This window comes from Amblyomma maculatum, chromosome 1 (assembly GCF_055883805.1).
Source record: "Amblyomma maculatum isolate TAMU_Amacu chromosome 1, ASM5588380v1, whole genome shotgun sequence".
In the NCBI taxonomy this organism is placed as follows: domain Eukaryota; kingdom Metazoa; phylum Arthropoda; class Arachnida; order Ixodida; family Ixodidae; genus Amblyomma; species Amblyomma maculatum.
This window is the reverse complement of record NC_139344.1, coordinates 135,640,599-135,664,401: the sequence shown is the minus strand read 5'-3', so window position 1 is coordinate 135,664,401 and position 23,803 is coordinate 135,640,599. Positions and strand designations below refer to the sequence as shown.

General features: G+C 49.2%; 2 protein-coding genes across 2 annotated transcripts in view; one reads left to right on the top strand and one right to left on the bottom strand.

The window, feature by feature from the left end:
* LOC146204005 (TOX high mobility group box family member 3-like) overlaps nt 1–21,437 on the bottom strand; it is a 615,155-nt gene extending 593,718 nt beyond the window's left edge. Inside the window, exon 1 of the mRNA XM_084589039.1 lies at nt 21,420–21,437. The gene's annotated coding sequence lies outside the window, so the exon portion shown is untranslated. The remainder of the gene's footprint in view (nt 1–21,419) is intronic.
* The window catches only part of mnd (L-type amino acid transporter minidiscs), a 96,425-nt gene that overhangs the window by 9,468 nt on the left and 63,154 nt on the right, over nt 1–23,803 (top strand). The window lies entirely within an intron of this gene.

Sequence of the window (23,803 nt, the reverse complement as noted above, 5' to 3'; positions counted from 1 at the left end):
ATTTCCATTTCTCAAGCTCTTGACGCCACCACGGGCGGCGCCATCCGTGAACTTGTGGAACCGCTAGCCGCAAAATTATGGGCTGTACTAGTTGCTACGACATCAGTCGCTCGCTGAGTAATGTGACCGAAATGACGTGTGAGCTATATAGCTACGTTATGCGCATCATTTCTCACAAAGGTCGATGGGCGGTTACAACGTGTTGTAGTTTTGGGTGTGATCCTAGGAGCGAAAATGATCAAACATTAGTTACCGTACAGTGTTTGCCACATATGGCAGTAATTGAAGTACTATAATGCAATTACTGTAGCAGTGTTCAAACCTGGCGGCGCCGGGGTTAGCATGAGGATAAAATCCGGACTGGTCGGTATAGTCTGACATCACACGTAGAGCCGAGAAATTGAAAAGTAAGTGAATGGCGCTGAAAAGAAAAATCAGGATCGCTGAGGTGAGAATCGAACCCTGGACTCCTGGCTCCCGAGCTAGATGCGCTACCCGTCAAAATAGAAAGAAAAGCCAAGTGGGCTTGTTTGTATGACTTGGTTGCGGGGCCTTTATAGATATGTCCGGTAGTCTTTCACACAACTGCTAGCTTCCGGCAGTGTACGCGTGAGATAACAGAGGTGTCAGTTACGGGAGTAGCGATCTGAGGCCATTTGCAAAATGCGTGTCGGTGAGGGGGGATTCTGCGCGAGCGATGATTCTCAGGAGGACCCGCTGACAGAAACTATTGCACCACTGCTCTCTGAGTCTGCAAAAATATGGTCTCTTATTCATACATAGCAAAATTAATCTTGAAAAGGAATTAAATTACATTACTAAATACTGCTCCCAATAAGTAATGAAATTACATTACAGTGACTTCTACTGAGTAATTCAGTCACCTTTAAATTACTTTCTAGTTTTCATATATGCAAAAAACGAATTACAGATAGTAAACAAAACAGCTTCTCACCAGGCGCGACACACGCATCCTTTTGTCTTCCAGCCAGATTTCGTCCCAGACAACTATTCTATCCCTCTGTCCTACAGCACGTCCCATTACAAAAATAAGACAGCGGCAAAAAAAAAAAAAAAAAAAAAAAAAGAAGAAGAAGAAGAAGAAAAAAAAACATGATCGAACGCTCGTGGAATGAGCGGCGAACCCAGCGTCTTGCTGGCCCAGAGCTGTCTTCTTCCTTTGAAGACGCCGAAGAAGCTAAGTTACTTATTCCTTCCGTGGTCCCAAGAAACGACCTCGGCACCTTGCTCTCAGTAATGCTGGCGCCATGGACCTTTCTGCCTGTCTCCCCCACCCCACCCACTCTGGACCAGTGGGGACGAGTGTAACGTGGCACCACTGGGCCCTAGCCGACGCAACAGGGAGTGTCACTGCACGCTCCCCAATAGTTTTCAACTCCGACCGTCTTGCAGTATCTGTCTCTTCGGTAGCCCCTTGACGCCTTACATCCTGCTGCTTGGGGAATGGTTGCAACTACCCGTAGGATAGCCGCACTAAGTGACCCGGCTACACAGGACACATCAGGTCTCAGACGCGGAGGCTCAATTCTGTCTCCTTTTGTCTATTCATTACGCTGGCTCAGGCTGGCCGCACGTCGTTCCTGCTTTCTCGGCACTCTACAGTGTTGTGTATTGAAAGAGGAGGGGTGCACTTAAGTAAATGTAATTTCGAAAGGAACTAATTACTTTTGCTGCGAAATTAATGTCAAAAAGTGACTAATTAATTGCTAAATTACCAGACCGTAAAAGTAATTCATTACATTATAATTGCCACAAAAGTAATTTCATTATAGTAATTAAATTACTGCCATGTCTACTATCATTTGCCGTGTGGGGCTCTTAAATAACAGCTGCAACGCGCCGAAAGCCTGGCCCAGCAAGGCACGGAAGTTGCACATGCGGTCATGCAAGTGGCAGTGAGCGTGCTGCGTTCGAAATATGAAGAAGGGAAGCTCTGGCTCTTCCTACAAACATAGACACACTGACACGCGAGTTTACGATTGTTTAGTTGCATCCAAGCCCGGAAAATGTTTTCTTTATGCACGCGACGGGGTTGTCCTAAAATGCATCTGGATAACAGGCATTATATGTCCGTTCTTCCATAGCAGGGCAAATATTTCGACTTCCACATTGAAGCTTCGCACTTGTATTGAAATGAATTAATGTTGTCATTTAGTTACTTTTCAAAAGTGATGGTGTCCGCTTTGATCTAAACGTAGGCATTCAAAACTAAATTTAGCGTCCCTATAATGTGGTCGAAAAGGTCCTACCTCTCTCTGTATAAAGAATAAAAACTGCAGCACCAGAACGTTGTCGATGTATTCGCAGACTTTCGGAGTTAGTGCATGGTTGCTCGAAAATTCTCACATTCACTGGAAAGCTCCTGTGTTAGCTCACTAACTATTAGACGCTCGTGGAATAGTTGTTTCTACGAAACAAAAAAATTGGGCAGCAGGATTCTATATAGCGAATTTGCTCATAATTAAATGAATGCAGACTTTATATCCTTACATGCTTCCTCGTAAACAAAATCATCTTCGTGAAATAAGGGGCTAGTCACTGCGAAAACAAACAAACAAAAAAAAACGAGTTTTCAACTCCGCCTAAACCGTATAAGGCGTGCGAACGCATTGCTCGGCGTGGTTTTGCATAATCTTTCTTGGTGGTATAGCATTCGGAGACTGATACAGAGTTGGACAAATCGTTAAACGTGTTTAGCTGGATTTTTGTTCGGGGAAAGGAAAGGCGCAGTGGACATCTACACTTAGAAATAGGGCTCATATATGCAGGATATGTCGTCGGTCCGAGGCCCTGTCGCAAACTAGCCTCCCATTTGATGCTAACCGTTGGATACTAAATCTGTAACGAAATGGTATGACACCACCGTGAACGCTGCACAAAGACCGATTGCGTAAAATTTTGATGCGAAATCGCGTTATATTCTTGTTGCCACTTCCAGTTCACATTTTCTGTCGGCGCTTCTTGCTGACGCCACTAATGAGGCATTGGAGGCTTTCGCTTTAAAGAAAGCATCAGAGGAAAAAAAAAAGCCTCGGCTGCTGCGTTCGACAACGCGTCTTCGAGCACCTCAGATATCTGTCATCCGGTTGACGCACCGCCTTGCGTAGCTCAGTTGGCATAAGCGTACCACGTAAGCCTTCGTATCCGCCATTTAGTTCGTGCTGGCGTCCACGTGCAAATCTTTTATCGCTGGAGCTTTCCGACGTCGGGGGCGCAACCTCGTCGGCGCGAAAAGCGCTCGCTCGGGTCCTTCGAATGGCGCGATAGCCGGAGGCTTTGGCGCCGTTACTGCCGCGCACTTAGCTTGCTTTCGCCAAGCAGGTGCGTTGGTGAAACCTTAACTCTGTAGCGGCACCTCTGGTTTGGAAAAAATGTTACTTTGTTCGGCGTGCATCGCACCTTATTGTGGTATTAGTCGACTAGGGCTAACAACAGCTTTTGAAAGGGCACGCGTCGTATTGTACGCTTCAGCCTACGCTGGCCCCCTCATTTTCATTGCAACTGTTACCGGCAGATATGGATACGTATTTCGAGGCTAGAGCTGCGTGGTGTACGTTTAATGGGGAAAATAGTTCTGCAATGACATCGGAATGCTTGTCTAGTGAAGTTCCATTGGAGATTGAAGTGGGGACATTCAGAATCTTGTGCAGTGGGGCTGCCTCTGGAACACTGGAACACTCTGTGTATGCTTTGATCGGTTTATTGGTCCGACAAAACCCGCTCTGTGGTATATAGTTTAACTGCGACCTTACAGATTCGCGACGCTCGATAGTTATCAGAGGTCGGCCATGCTCCAAGTTCCTTGGACCCTTCCTTCGGGAGGAGAAGCCGATTGCGAGATGCATCGGCTGTTGTCAGACGATTTGATAGGGACTGGTTATCTTGTTCTTGGCGACCCGCATGCTGGCACAGAGCACGCCCCGGGTCAGACAGGCAAATGGCTGCGAAGACGTTTTCCACGCTCGCGCGCACGCGTTAGCACGTTTATCGCGCCACTCGGCTCGCGGCTCCTTCCCTTCGATTAAACGAAGAGCGATAAAAGCTATCAATGGAGGCGGCAAACAGAACTCGAGAGAGCCGGCTGCCGGAGCTCCCATTCTTCCACTCGGCCGGACGTGCCCGCGGCCACGAAGGCGGAGATGAGCATCCTCTTGCTCACCCTCCGCCACTTTTCTTTTCACCCACCAGCAGGAGCAACTGGTCAGTGCACCTCGACGAGATTAGGGTCACACCTAAAATGAGTGGACCGGGACCTCCTCGGGGTGTATGTGCATGGCTCCGGTGTATGCAACTGCTGTTCGATCAGCATCTTGTCGCGCTCTCCTGTCTGGTAGTCCCAAATGCCATTTCTGCAATTAGCCTTGCGTGCTGGCTTGGGTGCCTTTTTATATTTTGCTCTTGGGCGGAAAGCAGAGTTTTAGTTACAGCGGGACGCGGCCTGCTTGGTAATTTATTCGCGCCACGGAAACTTGGCACTGTAAGCACTGCCCTGTGCATTTGATTATGTGCGTCGCTTTCTGTTCGGGAAAGGGCTGCGCGCAAATGGCCTAGGTGGTTGCGCGAGAACCGGGAAGGGTAGGGCTGCTGTCATTTCCTACTGGATAGCACAGCAGCCTAGAGCAAGCCCGGTTCTAGCTGTTGTACGGAAGAGCTATAGAACCGAGTTTGCTCTGGCCCCTCGCTGGCGGCGGCTTTGCGACTTAGAATTCTGCCATACTCTGTCTATTCAGGCTTCTCCGAGGGACGGCGCGGAGTATTTTGATACCCATCCACGGGGGTGTAAAACTTCACATTTATGCATTTCTCCTACCAAATTCAGCCGACATTCCTCCTTGCTGCCAGAGTTGAACTAGAGACGCCGGTCGTATCGCTATGATAACGGCGCATTTGGAAAGAGGCGCGATGTTGCCCCCACCGGCGTAGGTGTGAAAATGGTGGAAGAGAGTACAGCGAAACAATGCGCCAAGCCTATCGACTTCAAGCCTTTGCTATTGTGCAATCTCCAGGCCTACTCCCGGTATCTGGTGTGGGCGTGCCGGCGAAAATGCTTTTTGTTTCGTTGAAGAGCTCTCCACAGGGCTTTCTTTTTTTCGCTGTCAGTCCACCTGTATACGTGCACAGTGCAGTCGAGGACGTGGTCAACCATTCCGCCCTTTTGGAATCGAAGTTACAAAACATGGTAGCAGTTACTGGGTGGCATATCGATAGGATATATGAGGATATGTGTCACCACACATATATGGGAGATATGTGGACACAGACAGCGCTAGTTTTCTCCCGGTAGTGTGCCGGTCTAAATGATGTATTTCAGTCAAGCAGAAGCTAATTGGTGCTCCATCTTTGTGTCAGCTTTGCGCTGGCGGTACAGGGCGTCCCAGCTGAAACGAGGAAAGGGTTGAAAAGAGAAGAAACGCTAGCACAGGCCGCAGGAAAGTGTGTGAAAACAATACTGTTAGCTGTCGGAGTAGTATTAGAACTGTTGGCGATTTTTATCGGCGTTCAAACCGCTCGAGCTGCGCGAAAAGTGTCTATCAGACTGCCAAAGGAACCCACAGGCGGCGGCGTAGATCACGGTAGCAGTATAGCTTTATTGCGAGAGTGTTGTAATGACTGCGAAGAAGTCTGAGTTCGGTATTTTAAAGGGCAACTGTTAGAGTTTGACTAATATAAATGAGTCGAATGGGTGAAAACTGCAGGTTAATCATGCCAAGTCGTTTTGCGACAGCATTTAAAACGATGACACAGCTTTATCCAATTACAGATCTCAGTAAACACTGATTCTCTAGCTCCAGGAAGAGCCAAATATATATATATATATATATATATATATATATATATATATATATATATATATATATATATATATATATATATTGCATAGCTAACGTGGTTAGAAATTACTTATTTGAAATGTAAAGAGGAAGATGAGCTTTGGGAGCAGCCGCACCGCAAGCGCATGGCGCGAGATCGAGTTGTTGGCACCAAAACCTAGGATGGTCGCTGTTGCAGGCTCTCTCTCTCTCTCTCTCTCTCGTCTCTTCGTCACTACAAGAAACATCGTTACAATTTAATTATTTAAACGATTAAAAACTGGGTTTACTTTCTGGGATCAAACTGAAAGAGCATTGTTGTTGGCCGCCAGGCGCAGGTAGTGATGTGTTTTGCGTCATACTTTCCTCAAAAAAAAAAAAAAAGTAAAAGAAAAAGCTACTCAATTTAAGAAATATGGTGTAAAACGCCAGTCCTTGAACTTTGGGACCTCTCATACAACATAAGACAATCATGTATGTGGAGGACGCAAAGTGCCTGACCTGTGTTTTCGGCACATGACCTCGCCTTTGTTCCGTTGTTACGTACCCGGCGTGTATATCTCTATCCTAACTCGGTCGTCCCGACTGCAGTTTCCGTCCTTTGGAAGAACTGCGGGCCAATTTCATCAGAGGCAAAGGAGAAATAAAACGTGCAGGCGGCTACTGACGGCCAAGGCCACATCGTGCCGGGGTCTGTTTGCGATCGTTTAAACTTGTGCATTGATTCCCTGCGTGAGCGTCGCACGGGTTACGAACGAAATAAGTGCTTGCCAAGTCTCTTTAAAAGTCACGAACCAACGAGGCAAAATAAAAGCTTTGATTGAAGCAATGTAAACACAATCTATAAATTTTATTTTTTTTTTGTTTATTTTTGTTTATTTAGATAAGCATGCCAGAGATGCGGTATTGAAATAAACAGGGCATTCCCGCTCGACATCAGCCTCGCTGGCTGGTGTCCAAACTGGCGGTCACACGCGGCGGCAGTCTCTTATCGAGCTGTGTGCGCACGGGTTGGGCCGCATTGATCTTTCGCACAGTTGGACGCGCCGGCGAACCACTTGATGGTTTGCTTGATGGGGGATTGCCCTGCTCGTCTCATTTGCCGCTCGGTGCCGTCATTCGCTCTCCGGGGAGTTCCCGGTGAAAGAGCATCAGTGACAAGACGCACAAAACTGTGATTGGCCGCGCCCTTCGCATGGGCTGTCGTCAGCGGCCAGTGATCGCGGCCCGCTTATTCACGCAACGCTGGGAAGCAGTATTTTCGAACAAGGTCCCGCATCTTTGCGTATCCAATCCGTTCTGTTTTTCCACTCTAACGTAAACTCACCTAACATCCTTTAATTTGCACTGATAGCTTTGAGGGAGGACTTCTATATATAAGGAGCGGTCACTTCAAATTATTATGAAGAATGTGCTACATCTCTTCTGCGAGAATCATGCTACACGCCTTATGATGCGAATTTAAATCGTATCTGCGGAGACGCCAGTCCTGACACGTCTGACGTTTTCTGATGTAGTGATTACTGCGCTTTTCCTGCTTTCCGAAACAAGAAGCGTGGACGGAGGGAAATCGTGTCCTCGCGCGTCATTCGGAGTGGGTCGTCCATAATGACGCAAAAACAATGCAAAAGGAAACCGTTGGCGGAAGTAGCACGCAGCTGAGTCACAGTTCTTGGTACCCGTTACTGCCTGAAAACGAAGAATTCGTTTCGTTCAGCGAACAAGGGTGCTAGGAGGATGTTCTCTCGCGGATGCTGCTCCCGCGCGTGGTATCGGGAATGCGTTCTTGACAGGTCGCGACACTGCGGTGCCTTATCTGGGCGAAGCGCATTGTGCGGCAGGCTCCTCGAGAAGGCTTCTCAGTCTCTTCTCCGCAACGTCGGGCCCACTCAAGTGGCGGCCGCGTGGGCGCGGCAACCTCCTGATGGCCGCCGAGAGCGGTGGGCGCTGATATAGGTGCCTGTGTGGCCAGCGGCGTGCGTGCCTGTTTCGGAGGCAAAGGCGCCCGCCCGGCAGGTGATAGGCCGAGTGGAGTGTGGCTCGTTCGTCGACGAGCCCAGCGGCGCTAGTTTGCCTCCGACAACCGCAGGTATTGCGTTCAAGGATCGATATTCTTTTGTTGTGGTTAAGACGCGCTTCTTTATGGCCATTTGCTAGCGACGTCCCCTACTGTGCGAACTTCGTGGTAATTCACATCTGGCGGCGCGGTTTCTGCCCATTCGGGGCGAGACGGACCACCACCTGCCGCTGCACTTTATTCGCTGGACACGAGCGGAGATCAAAGGGTCTCATTTTTCGGGGGATCATTGTTGCCGTTTACGGTGCAGAATATTGATATTTATCATGCTAAAGCTTGCAACTGTGACCTACCTTCCCGATAATCTGCCATTTGTATGGACTGGCGATTCAGAATGTTGATATTTATCGAAGCGTGCTAGTGTCGGCCTGCCTGCGCTTGTTATTTGCAGAAAATACAACATCTCATGGGATCTCACTGACTTCACGGAGGGTGTCAAAATGCACTATACCGCTCAGTGCACACTTGTGCGCGGCGCTTCTGCTTCTTTTACGGCCTTGACCCGCTGACTTTCGCAGACGCAAACGCTGCCGGCGCGCCACAAACCATATGCTACGTGGCTGGCACCTTTGTTTTGACGCGCATGTTTAGATGGGGCTTCGCAGCTGGCTCTCTAATGTGACGTCAACGCACGCCCACACGCGTTGAATGCCGGCGCGTCCTTTTTGTTTTGCGTTGAGCGACCCTGAAGCCTTCCCTCTGTCTGCGAACACCATACCAATATCCGTTTGGAGCGCACCATGGCACGCACCTGTTTGATGTTTTTATAATGAAACAGGCTACATGTATTGGATAAAATGCAACTGTATTGTACACAATGGAAGTCAGGTTGAAGGCGTTGCTCTTTCGTGCTCACTTACGAGTGCCTCATCATTAAGTAATGAATAATCTAGCTCGTCTGAAAGCTTCAGCTCACATCCATGGTAAAGGGACATGACCTACAGAAAAACAAAAAAAAAAAAAATTGCCTGACGTAATGCAGCGGGCCCATAGCATTGCGGTTAGGGCCTCAGTCGAGGTACTAAAAAAAAGAAAAAGAAAAAAAAAAGATTGCGCCTAAATGTGCTGAAGAGCGGAGATGCAAAAGCCTTTCTCTTTCCTCTCAGACTTGACACGTGCCATTACCATGGGCCCTTCACTGAGAGCACCCTCCATGCGTCACCACTTCGTACTGCGTCGCTGCAGCGCGCGGACAACAATGGGCGCCCGCCACGTGCCCGTGGGAATCGCGAGCTGGCTTGTTTCTCGCAGCGCGCGCGGCTGGCTGTTTTTCTGCGTGACACGCGGAGCCCACAGAAAGAGTGCGACGTTTAATTCTTTGTTTTTTCCCTCGCCGTGCGCGCTCGATCATCTCGTGTGATGGGGCGACCACCTGATTCCGCCGGCCGCGGCGGCGTATATCCGCGGCCTCCGTCTTCACCGTATGTTTACCTCATCTCGGACCCGGTAGCTGCGAGCGCGGGCTTGACGCCGTCGAGGGAGTATTTTCATCCGCGCCCGGCCTTTGAGCGACAGCGCTCCGCTGGGTGTCACGAGCGCGTGACTTGTGGGAGAGGCGCTGCGGCGGTGCCCGATCGCATGGCTGCCGGCTCGCGCAGGGGCTCCGCACTTGTCACCGGGAAGATGTGCTCGCACTCCCTCGTCGCATCGTCTTACCGAATCTTCTAACGGCGGATAACGTTGGCAAGGGAAAGAAGAGAGTCGTCGTTGACGCGACGTTTTGCTCCCGGACGCCACGGACCACGGTGTCCCTAGCTTTCCTTGCTGCTTTCCTTGTAACCCCGTGACGTCCGTTAGATATACTATCACAGCCTCGTCGTAGGTAATTGTGACGGAGAAGCGTTTGACGTAAGCTTTGTTCTGGTGTAATCGATAGGTCTCTGAATACAGTGAGGCCCCATCATTATTCACACACTTGAGCAAAGTGGAGTTCTGGGCCAGTTGGTAGGACATAATTTACAGTGAGGCTTATCGCGAGACAGACGAAAACAAGAGAGGTACACAGGACGAGCACTATCTACCTCTGGTCCCGTGTGACTCTCTCGTCACCGTCTGTCTCGCGCGAAGCCTCCCTGTAAACCATATTCACGCACATCGCGAGGTATGTAGTACAACCGCGCTAAGAACAACGCGGCATCCCTTTGACAACAACATGTGGCACCTGGAAAGTATCGCACTCTGCCACGTAGCGCGTACTAGGAAATGCGACGCAGTCACATTTCTTCGCGATCCTCTAGGCGCAAGGCGTTTGTTGCGATTCGTGTACCGAGCTCGAGTTACATCCTTCTCTCCTAGATCGTACATCATCACTTGATCATCAACATCTCATCATCAATCTCAACTTAATCTTGAACCACCTTTGCAGGCCGACGTGTTCGAAACTGATTGTGCCCCGGAGGGCGCAACATGGTTAGCAGAGCTTCTTCCAAGCTTACCCCCTGATGAAGCTGGGCGCCAGGCCGGGAGTCTGCTTCGCGGGTGTCGAGTGAGCAGATGCAGCTTATCGTTTATCTCCGAGAACATCATCACTCACAGAGAGAGCGTTGGTTCGCATGTTCGAGAAACAATGCCACCAAGAGCCTTGCTGACATCGTTTCAAGTTCCGCCGCTGGACTGAAACGAGGCGTCATTCGTTCTCTCCGTGCCATTAATTGTACTGCTGCGGAATTGCGTTGCGATCCATGCTTCTTCGTTAGCATCCCTTAGGTGCGGGCAGCTGGGAGGCAGAAGCGTCGCGCCGTGGACGCGCCAAAGCAGAATGAATGCTGCGTAGCATACCTCTGGGCATTAAATGCGCAGGTATGAAAGGGGATGAGACCACAGGACCAGGACGTGCTGCTGGGATAAAAGTTGTGCGAGCCTTATCGGAGCGTGATTCGTTGGCGCACCAGTCTTGCTGGTGGGTGTTTCGCTCATGTTCGTTTTCAGTGAATGGTCCTTTTATTTCTGCGGCCATGTAGGGTGCTTCGCCCCCACTATTCATATCATTGGCATTAAATGTTTTTACCACCACCACTACTTCGTATTATTTAACATGGTGACAGAGAGAGAGTGACCTTTAGTTTTTTGTGTGCATGTTAACCTTCACCTAGCAGCGTTTTGTTTTTATAATTGCTCCTTTTGCTGCACCGCCATAATTTGAACTGTGGGGTTCGTGAAAAAATAAATAAGTAAATAAACAAATAAATAAATTGCACAGTCTTCTCTTGTGGGGAAAAGTTGCCGGATCACCAGCAGCTAACAAGTGAAGCTTTGAGATCGTTTCAGTTAATTAACCGTCGTGGAAGCTGTGTCCTCAACTTGAGACAGTCGTGTAGCTACCTTACTAACTCGGAACTAAACTGATTACTCTGATTACTCAAGTAAAAACGAAAAAAGAACTGAAGCTTGTTCCTTCTCTGAAAACTCCTTCCGATTAAGTATGTTCCAAAAAAAAAAAAAGTGTTTCAGTTCACATTTTTTGGTTTGTGGGGTTTAATGTCCCAAAACGACTCGGGTTGTGAGGGACGCCGTAGTGGAGGGCTACGGAAATTTCGACCACCTGGGGTTCTTTAACGTGCATTGACATCACACAGCACACGGACACCTTGCTTTTCGCCTCCACCTAAAAGCAGCCGAAAAGCAGATTCGATTCCGCTTCCTTGGGCTCAGTAGTCAAGCGTCGTAACGACGGAGCCACCGCAGCGGGAATTCGTATTTATACTGCACATTGAACCGTACAAATTTAACTACTGATAGCTCTCTGCCGTTGCGTATTTCAGCTCTTGACTGTGGGGAAATTTAGACCGATTAGGACTTTTATCTACGCTCGGAGGACTGGCGTAGCTGTTCAATCGTATACCCGCATTCCACGGCTGGCTCTTTACCAATTACCTTTTTCTGTTACGTCTACTGTGGCGAGCCGTAGGGGGGGGGGGGGGGGGGGGGGGGGGGAGGCGTACTGTTTCCTTTTGACCCCATCGCCTGTGAAAAGCCGCCGTCTCCATCTCGTGCGCTCTTTGGCAGCAAATTCTTGCTCACTCGACGGCAGTCTGCAGCCGCACGGTCAGGAGCAAATGCAACGCAGCTAGAATTAACATTGCCTTTGTAGCAGGGAAGGGGGGGGGGGGGTCTATTTTCACGCGATAGTATTCTCGGCTCGTTCGGCCGAAAAAGTCGTCGCTGTACACCACACTTACGATATCGTGTAATAATCGTGTCGGAAAATGTGCCGAAAAAAATTTGCGACGCAACCATTCTGTGTCAACGTTTGGGCTGGTGTCATGCCGTTTCGCTTACCATTTACCATCCATCTGCTAATTAGAGACTAGTTTTAGACTCAGGATTCGAACCGACAACATATGCACCTCGAACTGTATGTCATTCATTGTAAGTGCAAGTGCCCACCGAATAGTGAGGTAGGTACTGCGCCTTCCTTTCCTCCAAAACCAACTTTAAAAAAGTATGAAACAGATTCGCGGAATGAAATCGCGTCTACTCTCAAGGGGAAGCTTGAGCGTCCCCCCATTTTTTTTTTTTTTTTTCTGTGCTTCCCGAGTTTCTGTACTACACATTTTTCTCTCGACACTCGTCTCCTAGCATTGCTTGCAGTCCTTGCAGCGCAGCTTCCGTATCTCGCCGTCTGCTGCTGTTTTCCTTTACTTCGGCGAATAGTTTAAGCGATGCTTCAGAGAAACCGCTGCTTGAGAGCGTGCGCACTCCTTATTGCTGCGGTGCTTTACTGTCCTCGGCTCGTCGTGAAATGTAACGGATTGCGGAACGCAATCGATGCGTCAGTCCATGTAAACTTCTCGCCAAAGTGGGAATGTTAGTGCATAAACTGAAGCATTAGTGTCAAGGGGGAAAGCCGGATAAAGCGAGCTCTACGCACTCACTCACTCACTCACTCACTCACTCACTCACTCACTCACTCACTCACTCACGCACGCACGCACGCACGCACGCACGCACCTTGACGTTCAGTGATCTCTCCTCTTTCCACCTGGGAGTAAACCACTTTCTCTTCTTTCTCAGCCACTTATCAGAAAATGCGTACATTGAAGGGGCTTCAAATACCGGAGTCGGGCTAAAGTAGACGTACTATACGCTCATTGCGCAGCGGGCGACAAGTAAGCCGGTGTACGTGTTACGTCTCTAAACCTACATGATGGATGGTCACATCTCGTTGAAAACGTATCTCAGTTGAGGCCGTAAGTTTCCATCGTGCCTCCTATTATGTCGAGTGCATATGTCGCACTTTCCGACGCTGGGGCGGCGTGCCGCCGGCCTTGCCATCGGTGCTACCGCGACGAAAAGCGTGACCCGACGGGTTCTGGCGTAGTGCCGCGCGTCGTTAAGACAGCGGGGCACCTGTTGGCCCGTGCGTGCTTCTGCCACGCGCCTTTTGTGTCGCGGACCTCCTTATCTGGCGTCGTTTTAGCGCGGCGGGGTCGCCTTGGCGGTGACAGCGGTAGCGCGGGAGGAATGTCGCTGACCGAGATTGTGTCGCGGTAGATTCCGGGAGATGTCGCGCGCTCGTTCGCCGCCGATAACGGCGCTGTCGCGTCTACGTGCTGCTAGTGCTGCGTTCATTCCCCGAGGCGCACCCGATCGCCGTGTTTTCTTAGCAGCGTGTTGCGTCCTGCAATGAGCAACGCGTCCGCTGCGAGCTCATGCACGAACGAGGAGCACGGGAAGACTGGCGTGTCCTTTCCGCCTGCTTATTTCTCACTTTAGATCATGTGACAAGGAATGATGTATGCTTCGATTCGATGAAAAATTGCGAGCCATAGTGATTTTGGACTGACCAGTCTTTTTCGCGAGTCGTGCTGAGGCTCTGCCGTTTCGTGAGGGAGAGAGTTTCGAAGGGGTAGCTCATCGTGTGTGATACAGATAAGCTGGTAGATTAATGTCTCGCGGTATCTGGGGAGATGAACTGGAGAGGAAGGTGCTTTTGAGGCTCATGGAACGAAATCCCGTGAGCGAGAGTTGTGCGAGAGATCTGTTATATTCCGCGAGATGCGTTCCTACCATCTGCTATACCACACTTGAACGCGCGCCAAGGAACGCCACGCGACAGGAGCGATGGTGTACCGTCCAAACTCACACTTGTCGGAAAAAGACAGCACGCCTTTCCTTTCCTATAATTATAATTATATGCAGCACTGCAATGAACGCCGATAAGAGGCAAATGATAGGAGAGGAAGGGTAGGCTTTCGCCATTCTCCTTTAAGAGACATCTAAGATACCATCTAATTTTTTTAGTACCTTGGCTCTACACGAGAATACTAGGGAAGTCTAACACGTGCCACAGATGACTAGCCATGAACGCGTGACAGCTAGCTCATGTGCGCTTATGGCCAGGGTGCCGTCCCAATGGATACGGGCAAATCCGGTTGTGTATGCGTGAATCACCATAACAGATTTATGGCGGTTGTACGGTGTTGCGCAATCCGCTTTGGCGACTGTAGTACGTGAGAAGCATCATAGGTTCTGTTTTCGTCCGTCCGTCCCATCTTTGGTATCCTTTCCTTTTTTTTTCTTTTTTTCGCTGGCAGCGATAGCTGCACAGTGTAAACGCTGTACGCACCACGGAGCAGTTATGTTTGCCGCCCTGCCTTTTACCCCGCCATAGCGAAGTTAGTCCATCGCTCTTGCTGGGAAATCAGCGTCATTCGTTTAATGTTCCCTGTTTTGTTTACTTCTATTTTCTGTCATCCCTGTGTTGCACGTCACCGATTGGCACACATGGCCACGTGACGCTCCGCATGGTTGAATGTGACTTTTAGAAATGAGTCGAAACTTCATCTTTTGTGCAACGCATTGTGGCGTTGTAGCCATTTGCAAGGAGGATTGTACGAATGATTAACCACAGCGTGGAATAAATTTTTACACCTGACACTAATTATAATCGGGACGCAAAGTAGTGGTAAAGCTTCGGCTTTTCTATGTCCGGGGACCGGTTTTGACCACTGGGGCGTTTGCAAGCAGTTATGGGTAGAATTACTGCACATCATTCTGGCATGGAGGTTCAAGGAGGAAAGCGACAGCGAAAAATTGTGGCAGTTTAAGCATGGCTTGAACCTAGTGATAGAGGGAAAGCTGTGATGTTGTAGCGAATTTTTTCTACGGACACCTTCCGTCCCAACGTTCGCACGAACCTTCTGTCCTAGCAACTCGCTGTTGTCGTTCGCCTCTACCAACTACCAACTACCGAGTTATCTGTCTTCTTCTTCATCTTCTTTTACTTCTTCTTTTCCTTCTTCTTCTTTCCTCCTCCAACTCCTGGCCCAGCTCTCGGTCTATACCACGTGACAGTTGCTAGGCAACGGCTTGACGCGCCGCGGAGCATGCGGTACACGGTGCCACGCCGACGGCTTAAAAACCTAGCGCAGTGTAGCTTTCGCTACAAAAGCGCTGCGCAGCCCTGCCTTGTCGTCGTCTTCGCATGGCCCAATAACCGCCAGTTTATTCGGCAATCACGCATTCTGCCGGGCGTCGTACTCTTGGAAACATTAAAACGCTAACGCTTCGTGAGGATAGAAAGCTGCACCAATTGTAATTTCGGTGGGAACCCGAACCGTGCCGTTAGGGAAGGGATGAAGGAGAGAGCGAAGATAGGCGCTATTGTACGGCTGGGGATCAGTTTAGACCATGCGGGGTACTTTCGTATGTACCCGAATCGCAGAGCACACCTACATTTTTGCAGTGCGCGTCCGCCGCGGCCGGCATCCGATCCTGCGACCTCGTGCATAGCAGCCGGACTCCATGTCCAAGCGTTAGAGAGAGGTTACGTGTCGTCCTCCTGAATACCGGAACGGAGGACATGTCAGGCTATCACCTAGCCGCATCATTTGCAGGATACGACAGTTTCTCGTTTTTTTTTGTTTTTTTTTCTTACTGGGGCGGAGATAGGTTCTGACGGTGCAGATATGGAATTTTATGTTTGTCGAGGAATGACACAGAAAAGTGCAGCATTGCGGTGCGGATGAAATGAAGTTACTGAAATTAGCGCCGGCTTATTAAGGTCCTAAAAACGCTAGAGGTGAGAGCTGGTACGATAATTAATCTGCGTCGATATTGTTTCGCTTGTCGGTGCCTGCACCAGTCTTGAGCTTGCTGGCCTTAATTCTTCATCTATGCACAGCTCTGTGGACACACGCTGCAGGCTGAGCACGTGCGCATGCTCTCTTAATGAGGAGCTCAAGAAAAGATGTGCACCCAGGGGCTAAAACAGACGCGGTATTGGTACCATGACCAGCCGTCCTCATATCGCAGTTTTTCGCTGCGTCCGCTGTGACTTCACGCCCGCCAACTACACATCTGCTGCTGAGAGGTAATACATTTATCACCGTGCCTGTTTTCGGAGACCGGAGAGGCGCCCGCATTTACCTATGACCTGGTGGCCTGCCCACATCACCGGGCAGGGTTCCAGGTCACTGGCTCCTACTTCTATGCAGCGGAAGGAAAAAATCGTTTAGTGACTCCCCCTGTGTAACAGTACAGTGGAGCCCACCGATTTTAGCGGTAGAACATTGTGTCCGCTGTCACTGACGGCAACCCGCGATACATTAGTGGTGCGGGCGGAGTCTGCCTTTGGACTCCATCTTACATTCTGTCACTGACAACAGTAGAGGCCCCCCCTCCGGCTTCGATATTTGAGGGCATTACATATTATAAATTTCGCAAACGCGCTATTAATGCGCCGAAACACGTGCATGTTCATGCACGGCAGTCGTATGGGTTGAAAAAAATTGATTACTTCCGCGCCATGTCAAGATCTCGTGCAGCAGATGCCCCACTGAAATGTAACATAGCTTTTTTTAAAGGGCAGAATGGCCTGGCGCAGTGAAACGAACTGAGGGCTATTGAAAGGCGCGTGACCTATTCTGCAGTGCATTTCTCGCTCTCCAAAAATTCAGTATAATTACTGAAGACCAATTAGTTATTTTTACTGTTGGCTTCACGAACAAAAAAATGTAATTCGATGTCGTAGGTCTGAAAAACAGCTGACTGAAATGTTTACACCATGGTAGCATTTATACGCAGCTTCATTTACCGACCTTGAAAAGACGCTGGCACGTAACCAGCTGGTGGTGCATGTGCACAGACATAGCTCGCACCTCAGCTCCTGTATAGAGAGATTGAGGTTGCCCTAGCAAATGTGGCGCTCACTGTCAACAACCGATTATCTGCAGTCATCGCAGCGTTACACAACTGGCGCCATTCCTAATCAAGTTTTCATCCTGTGCTGTTTACTACGCAGGCTATTTTTGCCTATACCTCTCTACTTATCCTACCCTCTAAGAGTTTAGTGCACAACACAAGCGGTTAGGAACACACACGTTGCAGTTTGCAGAAAAGACCGCACTCTCCCATAAAAGCTCGTGCGTCGTATGAAGTCTAAACACTGCCTTCCGGTCTTTGGCCGCAGTCGCAGTATTTGTCTTCGTAGCCTTGGATGCCCTTCAATTTGTGGTGTTATGAAGCCACGCGAGGAACTTGTGAGCAACATCTCGTGTCAGCGGCGGCGCTTCCCCCGAGAAGAAACCTTCTTTTGTGTAGGGCTGCTGCCATGCGAAGGGGGTGGCGTCTTCGTTTAGTGGGGAAGCTTACCTGCTAAACACCCGCGAGTATAAACTCTTTCAGAAACAACTGCCATCGCAGTATGTCTTAGCATATTAGAAGGCGGACGAATTGCCTCGGGGCATTGCAAATATATGTCGCCTAAAGAGCGACAATGTTTGCTGGACTTCCTCCTGCTCCTCTGCCAGTCAGTTCGTCCTTTCATATCGCTCACGATCTGGCTTTGCCATGAACTGGTCTATGTTCGATCGACGTTCCATTCTTCCGAGGGAGAATGTAGGACTGCTGTGAGCAGCGCGTTGCCTCCGCTTTTTTTTTGTACGGTAGCTATTCTTGCGGGGACAGGTGTGCTCACAAGCTTGGAGACCTCACAAGCGTCGCCGGCGCACAGTTGTGTTTTCCCCTCCTACCGAGAACCGCTCTTATCCGCTTGAACTGTGAGGATGCAATCTCACCGGGTTATGATAGACAGCTTTGCGACTGGCTATGAAGTGCTTATCTGGGGGGGCTTCAAAGGGTCCCAACGCTACTTAATTTGGCACGAGGTGGGCTTGAGAATGGTGTTTACGAGGCACCGCGAGGACGTTGGTCGTGCTGTTAGGCTGCAAGTACTTCCGTTTGACCGGTTGCAGAACTGGGATCGGGTGTTTCGCATCTGCAAGACGTTGCGTTTGGTAATGCGTGCGCGTGATATTTACGTTGTGAAAAAATTGCTTCGTGTTTAAACATCAAAGCAACTTACTTTGACGGAATTTTTTTGACGCCCAGGCAGCCTGGTATATCGTCTCACTTTACCTGTCGCTCTCGTGTGAGTGAGCAATTTGTTAAGGAATTTCTCCCCCCTCCCTTCCCCGCACACTTTCTTAGCTTTTATTTTCTATCGCAAACTAGTCATTCACCAACCTTTGTTCTTTCTGTCGAAGTAATGTCAGTGGAACCTCGCACTCATCTCTGAATGCATCTTTGCCTCCGCATTTGGTGCAATAATTTTTCGCTTATAATAATTTATCTTCATGCATGACTTTCGTTTGTTTTAGCTAATTAATAGTTACCAATAATGCTCTGTTATGATTTGAGGAAGTATAAAGAAGTTAGTAGGAACCACAGCTAGCCGAACCAAGTGTATCGAATTCGAAGAAGATCGCGAAATAGTTACCTGACACTTCTATACATAGGAATGGGGACAGATGAGCTTATCTGGAACCTAGAAGTGAGAATATATTGCACCCACGTACGGCGCGCGCTTCTTGCAGCGACGTGTCGCCAGCTGGCTTGCTCGCGTCGCATTGTTCGCAGAGCTTTGCCCCATGGAGGAAAAAAAAAAAGGAGAGAGCGCGCGCAATCTCCGCAAGCCAACCTCCTCTGACGCCGCTCCCTTCTATCTCTTGCGCGCAATGAATCTTGGGAAGTTAGCCAACATAGTTGTCAGACTCAAAAGCAGCAGAATACTTGGTATTCTATAGCGACTTTGGATGCCCCAGTGGAAAGCCTACCGGATGGATGGATGGATGGATGGATGGATGGATGGATGGATGGATGGACGGACGGACGGACGGACGGACGGACGGACGGACGGACGGACGGACGGACGGACGGACGGATGGATGGATGGATGGATGGAAAGACATTTATTTGAAGTCTCCATTTCCAAAATGAAACCGACGATTTTCGTCTCGAACAATACGTGCACATGTCCTTAAAAAGCAAACGTTTCGTTTCTCCAGGAGTGCGCATAACAGGGAGCGACAGCCCCGGCGGTATATCCGTGTAGTTCTAGCATCTCGGCACGCAGCATTTCATATGACAGTACTTGGTGTTTGGCTAGTTGGTTCGATTCCATGCTTGCGGGACTCATCGCACAAATACGAAGTATAAGAACACGAAGGATGGCAGGGCGAAGCGATGATCAGCGCTTCGTCCTCTCTTCTTTAGCTTCGTCTTTGTGCACCGAGCCCCGCAAGCATTGCAGTGGCGTAGTTGAGGGGACCCAGCCATACGTCGCGAAATACACGGGTGCACTGTGTGGTGGCGGTAGCCCCTACGGCATCGGAAAGTCCAAAGCTCCATCCATCGTCTGCGCTGGTCGCAGACATCGCGTAGTGAAGGTATCCCTCCAGAGTGGAGCGTGCGAAACCGCAACCGAAACGAGCTGCCGCCCACCGCTTACCGTGCCACGTGACGGCTAATTTCCCATGACGCTTTACATTATATATATTGTTTTGTTGCGAAAGCAACACTACGCCAAGATCTTCGCCTCTTCAGCGTGGTCGCACCTGCGTCGCGGGGCCGACTTCACGAATGACCTTGAGCCGTCGCCTAGCAACCGCAGGAGCTGCCACCGCTCGCTTCGCCAGATGTGCGTAGTACAGGGAGAGGAGGTGTTTACCGAAAGCAAGCAGGAGAGGAGGAAAATACGCTCTAACCAGATTCATTGCGCCGGCCCATTGTTGCCAGTACCGAGTGGTCTGTGCATTCGCACGCTTCATGCATAGCAGAACGGCCTTGCATATCGGTATATTGTCGTTTAAGACACTTACATATCTTTATTCGCGCCCCTTTTAGTGGTAATGTCAACAGGACAGCAATGTGTGGTAGTGTTCTGCACAATCAATCAAAGAAGTCGCAAAATGATTGCCGAGAGCGTATGCGGGAAGCATGTAACGGTAGTCCGAGTGCGGCTATGATATGTTTCTGCCACACCGCTTTCCAGCTCATCATCATCATCATCATCAGCCTGATTATACCCACTGCAGGGCGAAGGCCTCTCCCATATTTTTCCACTTAACCCGGTTCTGTGCTAGCTGCATCCACTTGACCCCTGCGAACTTCTTAATCTCATCCGCCCACCTAACTTTCTGCCGCCCCCTGCTACGCTTTCCTTCCCTTGGAATCCAGTTTGTTACCCTCAGCGACCATCGGTTATCCTCTCTTCGCACTACATGTCCTGCCCATGTCCATTTCTTCTTCTTAATTTCTACTAGAATGTCGGTAACTTGAGTTATTTCTCTGACCCACTCTGCACGCTTTCTAGCTCTTAATGTTACCCCTACCATTTTTCGTTTCATAGCCCTCTGGGTTGTCCTCAACTTAAGTAGAACTCTCTTGGTTAGCCTCCACGTTTCAGCCCCATAGGTGAGTACAGGCAATATGCAACTGTTGTATACTTTCCTCTTGAGCGATACCGGTAAACTGCTAGTCATAATCTGCGAGTGCTTGCCAAATGCGCTCCATCCCAATCTTATTCTTCTTGTTATTTCCTTTTCATGGTCCGGATCTGCGGTTACTACCTGTCCTAAGTAGACATATTCGTCCACTATTTCCAGTATTTCGCTACCTAATGTAAACTGCTGTTCCTTCCCGAGGCTGTTGAACATTACCTTAGTCTTCTGCATATTGATTTTCAAGCCTACCTTTCTACGTTTCCTGTCTAGGTCATCAATCATTATTTGCAGTTCATCCCCCGAGTTGCTTAGCAAGGCAATGTCATCAGCAGATCGCAGATTACTGAGGTATTCTCCATCTACCCTTATCCCTAACTGCTCCTATTCCAAGTCACCTATATCGATTTAATTCACCTATAAATGTTTTGTGTAAGCCAGAGAGACTTAGTACCAACGACGGACGCACGGATAAGATGCACATTTTACTTCCTCCGCCGTAGCAAACACGCACGCCGCGCCGGCCGTGCCTTCGCAAGCTCTTTGCGCCAACGACCACGGTGGCTATCTTCCGCCAGGGCCAGAAGAGCGTGCTAAAATATTTTCTTTGCTTAAACAATAAGCCGACTGCATCATATATATATATATATATATATATATATATATATATATATATATATATATATATATATATATATATATAGAATATATATATATATAGAGAGAGAGAGCATCCGCCTCGTATTCGGGACGTATGGGGTTCGATCCCCAGTGCCGCCGGGTACTTACCGGTTTCCAATGGGTACAAGATTTCCCCCGGCCTGGTGCTCGGCTCTTCTGGGGTGAAGTGCTTGGGAAAAGGGGCCATGAACCAAAAATCTTGGTTCAAGAAGAACCTTTCTTGCAGATCGCTGACCAGTACCGTGCTATTGATAATTGCAATACAAACAAGTTTCTCAACACAGCCAGCTGCCGCTGTTGCGGCGCGCGGCTCATCGTCTGAGCGTTGGCTTCGCTGCTAAGGCGTCAACGAAATTGTTACGACCAAGCATCCGCATTTGCGCGCTCTATTGTTCGCCTGTGGGCATGGAAAAGTTTTGTGAATATGTGGTGATGGTCCATTGGCTCTAAGTGAGCCTGTTTCCAGGAATCCTGTTTTGTAAGCATGTTTTGCTTTGTGGACAACCTGCAAATGCCAAATTGGCCCTGTCAAGAGAACGTCTGGAAAAACACAAAGAAACGTCCCCCTGCGGGAAATAGCAGGAAGTGCTTTCTTTTGTTCACCCTTCCAGTCGAGAAGTGCTATCCTCCAGTGATGAATGCCTCCTATCCAAAGGAGACGACAGAGTGACATGTCCGCTGACGTGCAGGACAAGAGAAGAGCATGACTCATACGGCCATTAAGTGATTTCCCGGGAATGCAGGAAAGATTTGCAATTGTCGAAAAGGGACCATGTTGGGAGCCCTATGCGGCGCCACGTGCACTCGGGTTTCTGAGAAGTAAAACCCCCAGAACCAGCCTGTGGTTTCTTTGCTGAAGAATAGAAATGTACCTCCTCTCCTCGCCGTTCCCAAGCTTTTCCCGCCAACAAGTGATCACGCCCAACGAATGAATGCCGGACCAGTCAGTGCTTCAGACCATCAGTGCAGTGATGTGTTCGATTGGATGCCGATACCTGAGGGGCGTGCCCTGGATTTGGTTGGTCAGCATCTTCAGAGAGGGGCTGGACATAGGGGGTTTTTAAGGACGCTGCAGAGCACGAAATGTCGCTCTGGGCCCTGGGTAAACGGCTCATCCAGTCGCTTCTCGCTATGAACTCTTAACGCTTGCCATTTTGCTGATGTACCCTTCTTTTTCGTGTAAATATTCTTGTAAATAAGTTTCTCAAAGTGCCATTAAACCTGCTTGTACATACTTCACCAACTTCGAAGATTCAATCCTACTTCAACCCCGAGTCTCTGCACGCTACCAAGTGAAGGCCGGGTCGACGTAGCCCCAGCGTCACGACAACTGGTGTCCAGCGGTGGGATCTGAATCTACAAGCCACAACATCTGATAACTGGTGACCAGCGTTGGGATCTGAATCTACAAGCACAACGACTGGTGTCCAGCGTTGGGATCTGAATCTACAAGCCACAACATCTGATGACTGGAGGTGGGGTCTGAATCTACAAGCCACATCTGGTGATCGGAGGTGGCATCTCAAGCAACAAGCAGGCGCAACAATCGGCCAACAAGAGAGCAGCTCGGAACATCGATCGCATGTGTGGGTGAGTGCTTGGCTTTTCTTCTGATGTGGACCAGGTTCTAGAACAGGGTTAGATTTTAGAACTGGTAAAAAGTGTTGAAACGCCTTTAGGTTTGGTAGTTTGCACTGTTGTTTTGGAAGTAGCCGACACTCGGAGCGATCATGGACCTACAAAAGCTGCAGAAACCGGAACTGTTGCAATTGTGTGAGGAATTGGGAATTGATACAAGTGGTTTGGCACGAAAACCTTTGATTATAAAGGCAATCACAGATTTGGGAACCGATGATGAGGAGCTCAGTGAAGCATGGAACCTCATCGGTCAAAAAAAGGAGCAGCTCAGACAGCAGAATGAGTGGGAAAAAGAGGAAAAGAAGCGTGAAAGAGAAGCAAAAAAGCTGGACCAAGAAATTGAGCTCCGGAAATTAGAACTAGAGTTGAGCAAGAGGTCGGGCAATTGTCCCCAGCTAGCGGTACCTCTTCTCAACAAGGAGGCAGATTTCAAGATGTCAAAGTACATGCAGCCATATGTGATATCAGGGGATATCGGTCTGTATCTGGCTAACTTTGAGCGAACCTGCGAAAAACTGTCCTTCCAGCGAGACACTTGGTCTCAGAGATTATTGACGGTTCTGCCCTGCGAGGCAGCGGAGGTTGTCGCGCGGCTAAGCAAGGAGGACGCGGACAACTACGAGAAGGTCAAAGCTTGCCTTCTGAGAAAGTATAGGCTTAGCGCCGAGGCGTTCAGACAACGTTTTCGGAATGCTACTAAGTCCAGGGACGAGAGTTACCCTGAATTCCTGTACAATTTAAGAGTTAATTTGGGCGAGTGGCTAAAGAGCACTGATTCCTACAGTGATAGGGACGCTGTAGTCGAGCGAATTCTTTTGGAGCAGTTTTATAACTGCCTCCCAGAAAAAGAAAGA